The sequence below is a fragment of the Crocuta crocuta genome, unplaced genomic scaffold (genome assembly GCF_008692635.1).
Source record: "Crocuta crocuta isolate KB4526 unplaced genomic scaffold, BGI_CrCroc_1.0 scaffold175, whole genome shotgun sequence".
Classification (NCBI taxonomy): Eukaryota; Metazoa; Chordata; class Mammalia; order Carnivora; family Hyaenidae; genus Crocuta; species Crocuta crocuta.
In genome coordinates this window covers 327,798-335,092 of record NW_027530988.1, presented here as the reverse complement: position 1 = coordinate 335,092, position 7,295 = coordinate 327,798, and the positions used below count along the sequence as shown (strand labels likewise).

At 44.1% G+C, this 7,295-nt stretch overlaps 1 protein-coding gene and 1 non-coding gene across 4 annotated transcripts in view; both read left to right on the top strand.

Annotated features, from left to right (window-relative positions):
- The window catches only part of RNASE12 (ribonuclease A family member 12 (inactive)), a 99,455-nt gene that overhangs the window by 66,145 nt on the left and 26,015 nt on the right, over positions 1–7,295 (top strand). The gene's annotated exons all lie outside the window — the stretch shown is intronic.
- On the top strand, positions 6,346–6,418 carry TRNAT-UGU (transfer RNA threonine (anticodon UGU)). Its single transcript has one exon. It is a non-coding gene; the product is annotated as a tRNA-Thr (tRNA).

Below are 7,295 nucleotides of genomic sequence, written 5' to 3'. Positions count from 1 at the left end.
GGGTTTGGGGCTTCCCTTGGGTCCAGGCGCCACTTGCTCCATACAGTTTCTTTTGAAAGGAGCAGAGGGAAATCTAGATAAAACTTTCATGAGTGATAACTGCATTATGCTGACCCAAAGTGGGCTCTCGTACCTGTCCATGAACTCAACTTGGCTCAAGGCCCTGGATTCTAATCTACATTCTTCTTTGCAGTTTTTGATTGGCCATATCTGGGTCTCCTGAACCAGAAATTCTCCCAGGAATCTGTTTCCGAACTTCAAGCCGCACCCCCACCCCGCCCCCACCTCCTCTTGCCTCTCCTTGCCTGAGGGTTCTCCGAGGTCTTTCCCCAAGTCTTGGTGGCTTGAGGGTCGGGGGCTGGGGGTGGGCCGAGAGAGGTAAAGTTGTTCTTCCCTGGATCTTCACGGGGCGAAGGTCCTTCTAGCTCCCGCCCTCGCTGCCACTTTTTCTAGAAAAGTTCTAGAAAAGCTGCTTGGATATAGGGTGCAGAGAGCATCTGATGAATGTGGGGGGGTAGGGAAGAGGGGGTAGAAGGCTGGGGCCGGCGACGGAAGGGTCTTGGACGCTCAGAGGTCAGAGGCGGCATCTTCTAAGCCTCATCAGCACCCCATCGCAGCCAGGCTCCGCTGCCTGCTGGGCCATCTCCCTTCCACCCTGCCACCTCCACCCTATCCCAACCTGATCCCTCCTTGCAGACAACAAATTAAGTGCCTCCTGGTTGCTCCTTTTCACCTTCTACTTTCCTCTCTCTGGTTCAAGTTCATGGGCAATCTGAGCTCCCTGAGCAAAGCTGGGTGTCCACCAGTAGGCTTCGAATAAGTTAAGCTCCCAGAGTCAGGAGTGAGTTGCAGTGGTCAGCTTGGAGATGGTCGGCAGGGAAGACCAGTGGGCACTCACGGTCTAGAGGAATGGTCAAGGATGTGGCTTCTGCTGCCCTACCCGCTGGAGACAGAGGGATTCCAATGCCCCTCCCAGCCCTTTTGGCTGAAGTGTAGGACTTCTAAGAAATTTCACTTTGTGTTTCAGAATCCTCAGGAAAAAAGTGAGTGTGAGGTGATTGCTTTTAGCAGTGCAGGAAAGTCTTCCACTTTGGAAAGACTGATGTGGGAAGACTGATGTTAATCTCAAGTTGGGGAGAACCTAGAAGTCATGAGTAGCCACCTCTATGTGTAAAGTAAGGAAGCAACAGTTTGAAAGAGAGAAAAGAGCCTGGGGCTTTTTAGTACTTGAAAAAAAAAAAGTGGGGAAGGAGAGAACAAATATTTAAAATATAGTTTGAGGGGTGCCTGGCTAGCTGGGTGGGTGGAGCATGGGACCCTTGATATCAAAATCATGACTTTAAGTCCCACGATGGGCGTGGAGCTTACTTAAAATAAAAATATTAAAATTAAAATTAAAATATTTAAAATATTAATAAAATAGTTTAAATATTAAACTATTATACCCCCTGCTGGGCCAGATAACAAACTCGGAGTCTATAGATAGGTCTTGGGAAGGTCTTTTGATAGGACCTCCAGATGTGATTATACAGGCATACTTGTGTATGTGTATGTTAGGGATAATTTGGTAAACATACACGTTTAAATAAACCAGAGTTTCTATAACTCTGTTTTAACTTAAAACAATGACAGCATCTCATAAGATGCGAGTGACCTGAGCCCTTTTTGATCAGGCAATAGTTTCCTGTTGAGGAAAGAACCCGGTCTTTACAGCAGAGCTCCCTTGATACTGGCATTCTGCATGTTCAGCATCAAAACCCACAGACTTGAAATCAGTTTCCTACCAGAAGAGAAATACTACCCTCTCCTGTATCTGGCTGAAATTCCTTTACTGACCAGTATGCATGGCTTCCCCTATCGAATCACTGGATAGTGCTTGAGTAATCATTGCTTACCTTGAACTCGCTGGATCCTTCAGTGGAGGGAAGAGCTTTGGCCTACTCCCCTCAGGAAGTGGCTGCTGTGTTGGGTTGTGCAGTTCAAGCAAGAAATTCTCAGAGACTCACAAGCCAGGTATCTTAGCTTTCCTTTGCCACACTTTTAATTGTCCAGTATCTGAAGCAAATACATAGCAGCCCCTTTGGAAAGAAGCCTAATACAGATAAATGCGATGTGCTTATCTGGCACGTAGTTATTCCTTCCCTCTTCAACACAGAATGCTAGGATTCTAAACTCTAGTATTCTGCAATATTTCCAGAGAGTTTAACTTTGAATTTCCTGCTATCTTTACCTTGTTAATAGTCCAGATGATGAAAATTTATATACAAGCAGGAAATTCAAGACCTCGATACTCAGAGTATGGTTCAGATACCAACAGGGTCAGCACGTCCTGGTAAGTTACTAGAAATGCAGGATCTTAGGCCTATTGAATTAATTAGCTCCCCAAAGGTTAGAGAATTCTGACAGGTTTTCTATGTTCCAATCTATGTATCAAATGCCCCATGGTCAATTTAAGGCATTTGAAAGTTCCCACTAGGATCCTTCTGGATCAGCAGGAGACTCGCATTACATTGCAACGTAAAATTCTGTCCCTAATTCCAGTATGGAGCCAGCCAGGTAGTGGCCTGTACTGTAAAACTCCATGCTGAAAATTAAATACTCGTAAATAATATGTTCCTTTTGATGAATGTAGCAGATAGTCTTTTGAGCATTTATTGAGCCCCTACTTAAATATTTAGTTCCTTTATGGTCTCACATGTTAATTACATCATTCATCATAGTAATACAAAGCACTGTGATGTACTTATTCTTGCAAGTTTTCTAAAGTAAATGTTCAAAGGAAAAGGAGAGGAGGGTAATCATGTTTCCTCATTTTTGATAGGGAGAATCAAGCCTCTTATTTTTAACTTATATTTTTCCCTTACAATGTTCATCAGCTCAGGAAACTAGCCTACTATCTTTAAGTCAGACCACTATCTCTAGGAATAATCCAGGGAGCCAAAGAATAATCCTGCAACAATCAGCTCCAAATGGCCAAGACTTGATTAACAACTACAGCTTTCCTAATGTTTGTCCTGCTTCCAATGTAGAACCAACCAGAGAAAGCCAAATATGCATCCCTAACCAATCACATAGGATGCCTTGCTTCTAGGTAGACTGTCTACAGCTTCCCCAAGCCAATGGCCTCCAATCAAGGCACACGTAAAACCTTCCTTTTTTTCCCCACTATAAAGCTTTCCCACTTTTCTGTCTGCCTTTGAGTCTCAGCCAAAACTTGAATGATGATGACTGACTTCCTTGCTACAGCCAACTCTGAAAAAATAGCCTTTGCTTATTGTCCTTTACTTGGTCTTCCTTTATTTCCACACTAGAATTAAAATTTTGCACAACAAAAACTTGAGGGGAAATAGATGAAATACAGACACATATGCAAAAAAGTAATTAAAAACAATCCTAAGATCCCTACTAGGGGTCAAGTTGTTCTAGAGAACTTCTAATTGGCCAGAGCACTGGAACATGCCTTTTTGATGTTGCTTTCTGGACCAGGGTACTGGAGCAGGCTCTTGGAACCTCTTGAGTCAGGCCAACCCAAGTGAGCTGAGGGTGTGAGTGGCTGGAAGAATGAGAGAGATTCATGTAAGTCCCGGAGCAAACTTCAGGGGTAGGAAACAGACTGAATGTAGATAGGTTCTCTTAGACAAAGGTTTATTTATCCTGTGAAGACAGGGAGGACCCTGCCCCCAAAGACAACCTCTGTGAAGGAGAAACAAAAACCATCAGGCCCATGGTTGTTGTCCTGGCTTCTCTTTTCGGAGGCTCCTTTGACCATTTTAAATTCCTTTAAGATGTGTAACAAGCAGTCTATGGTTATAGGGAAGAAGTCAATCCATACAGGGAATAGAAAAGAATAGAAGCTTGCTCAGTTGTGAAAGTGTGAGGATGAGGAAACAGATCTCAGGAAAAGGTTAAGAGGAGCCAAGAATTCAACAGTAGAGAAAGAAAGGAGGAGAAACAGTGACCAGGGAGGGGATATGAGAAAGCTGTTGGGGAGCTGGTTTTGACTGTTTAGCAACTTTGCCTGAGGCCTGAGTCTCTGAATAAAATAACAATAATAAAGATGATAAGAACTGGGATGATAGTAATGAAGCCTTATTTCCAAAAGAAGGATACAGCAACTCTGTAAGGTTAACTAACTGACCCAGGTGTTTTCTAACCACTACACCACATACTCAGGTCCAGAGGGATGACCATGCTGATTATCTTGGAAGTTTCCACCAGTAAAATGCCTTGTGTAGGCAAATGGGATACAGATTCAAGAATCTAAAGCAGAGCAGTCAGTTCAAAGCCTTGTAGTTTTGCAGACAAGGAAGATGTTGTCTGGTGTAGAAAGACTGAGGTTTGAACACCAAGGGAGCATTGGGAGGAACAGCTCTCGTCAAGCCACAGATGATCCTATGCCTTCTTGGCCCTGAACAGTTGGATATGTTCCTCTTGTCTTAGGACAACCTTGTGAGGCCTCTCCATGACTCATCCTTGAACCAAGAATATCTGCCATAAATGCCTGATTCTGCCTATATGGAGATTTCTCTTCCTTCAAGATTTGTAAGGTTAGTTGCACCATGTTTTACACTGACACAGTGAAAAATAAAGGAACCAATTGTTGCCAGGTGAACTGTGTGTGGTTTCTGTTCTGACTGGATGGGGGCCCCCAAATGTGGGGCAAGGTCGGGTGGAAGCAGGTGGCCCATGGGTGAAAGAACACCTGAGATAGAACAAAATCAATAGACATTTATCGAATACACCCCAATCTCAGTGGGCAGAACAGCAGAGGAGAAGCTGTCTGCAAGAGGCAGTGAGGGGGGAAGTTTATCTAAAGGGGGAAGGGGAGGACATATGGAATTTTCCCTTTTTTGGTAGCTGTGCCTGTGTGTAAGTAGCCCATTGGTCAGTTAGGGCCTATAGATATTTTGAAGTGGGTCATCTGATGGGACTGTTTGTCAGCCAGAGGGTTACTGCAGACCCTTTGGCCTTGATCAAGTTTCCATTGCTCAAGCCTGTGCCTGAAAAGACTGCAGAGACTCGGGACCCCGGGGCTTAAACCCAGCCGGACTCGAAGAAGTCTTGGAAGGTTCTTGGTCATGTCGTGAGAAATACTCAGGGACAGACATGCAACACGGTGGATGAGCGACACAAGCAGGAAAGTTTATTAAGGCAGAAAGTACACTCTCGGGATATGAGAACAAGGGCGAAATTGATAGAGAGCACTGTGTCCCTGGGGTTTGGGATTCTATCTTTTGTTGGCAGCTGTTAACTAGGAGTAGAATATTCATTACTTGGGGCGGGAAGCGGGGCTTCCCACTTTTTCTTCCTAATTGGGTCAGGGGCTTCCGGTCTTGGCATCCACCATCTTGGGCCTGTCCTGTTTGGTCCCCCTTTTGTGGAATGCTGCCAGGACAGGCCTCTGACTTTCTCGGATCTGGCCGTGACTTCCTCCTTGCTGGCCTCCTAGGTATTCTGTTAGAATCGAACTAACTGCCTACTCTAACACAATGAATCATAAGCTTGCAGATGTCTTACAAACTTAATGATCTTGGACAGATAAAACATTAAAAAATAGTGTTACAAGAGCAGGCTTGTGGACAGGGAGTCTAAATCTTACTAAACAGAATTGGACCACTTCTTGGGGTTGCATGAATCAGTGCTTTTTTCCAATGTTCCCAACGATGATTATATTTGCAGTAAGAAATAAGTACAAGATCTTAAATATTTTTTTGGTTCCTGTTTACTAGCTTATGTAAACAAGGTTTCTAAAAAGTGAAAATCCTTTTTAAAAAATTGTATTATTTTCATACCAAAGATGTAGGTAAATCTTACTTTAAGGAAGGATTAAATTTTCACCCCAACACCCGTTTTCCCTATATGCTTCTACCCCTAAACCTTTGAGAGAGAAGTATTAATCTCAAAACACAAACTTAAGGTTTGGGGCCGTTTTCGGAGAAAACAAAACTGTGATAAATCTTTTTTCACCTTCCCCAGATTTTACCACAATATTAACTGAAAGGAGTGCACTATAATCTGTCCATCAGACACCCTCTATAGGAATCTGTTTCTCAGGTGGGTCTACCATGCGCCCAGATCTGAGATTCTTATATCTGCATCTTTTCTGTGGCACCAGATGGACAGGGATGCAATGTCTCAGGAGAGACATGGTGGCTCTACTTAAAGGGGACTGTTTTTGAGGGGTTGGCAGGACATGAAGAAATTCTTATTTTATGGAAGAATATCTTGGATTTTTACTCCAATCAAAATTCTGGTTAATACTTTGGGATGTTGGCTTTACTGTGTACTTCTATAAGATAAGAAGTAGAGAAAAGTCACATAGGAGACAGTTGCCACATAGGATAGGGCTCCATAGCTCAGGGGTTAGAGCACTGGTCTTGTAAACCAGGGGTCGCGAGTTCAAATCTCGCTGGGGCCTATGGTTATTTTTCCTCCAAACTTCAGTTCTAGATGCCTCGGGAGATAGGAGGGCAGGACCCGGCAGAAGAGAAGGGAGAGTTCTAATGCAGCAGAATCTCCCAGATTCTCTGTACCACCTGAGACGTACAGGCAATCCCTGGTACACTTCCCTGCTTCTCTTTGCTTCCTGGATCCACCATAGCTGTTGATAAAGGACTGTTGTGCTGTGAGGCTTACGCTTTCTGGGTAAACAAGTACGCATTCCTTCCAACAGAAGGCACTCAATTCTAGAAATGCCTAGTGATGGGAAGGAACCTTAAGGCAGAGTTAAAAAAGGCCTAGAGGATGGCTTGTTGGTCTAGGGGTATGATTCTTGCTTAGGGTGTGAGAGGTCCAGGGTTCAAATCCCGGATGAGCCCTGTTTTGCCTCCCTTAACTTGTTCATATTTCTGTCACTGCATTTTGTTCTCTCTACTCTGCTTAGAATGATGCAAGCGAAGGCTCCCTAAGCGATGTGGAATAGCAAAGTAAAGGCAGCTCCAAGCTAGCGTTTGAATTTTGTCCCGCGAAGTGTTTCCTCACTGTGCCCCTGGGCTGACAGAAGGGTGGGCAGGTGGGAGAGCAGGTCATTCTTTGGCCTCTGAGTGGATCTGTAGTGAAATGGAAATGGTAACGCATTCTCTTCCCCTGCCTGACTCCAAGGACTCATTCAGTCACATAAACAGTGTATGGGAAAAATTTCTTGGAAACTTTACATGGTGCCGCATATACCGAACTAGGGGCTGATACATGTTAACATTTTCAGCGTTTTAGAAATGTACCATGCGTTATCCTTTAAGAGAGTTTTTATGTGTTGTCACATAGCATGCCTCTTTTTTCCTTTTCCTCCCTCCCTC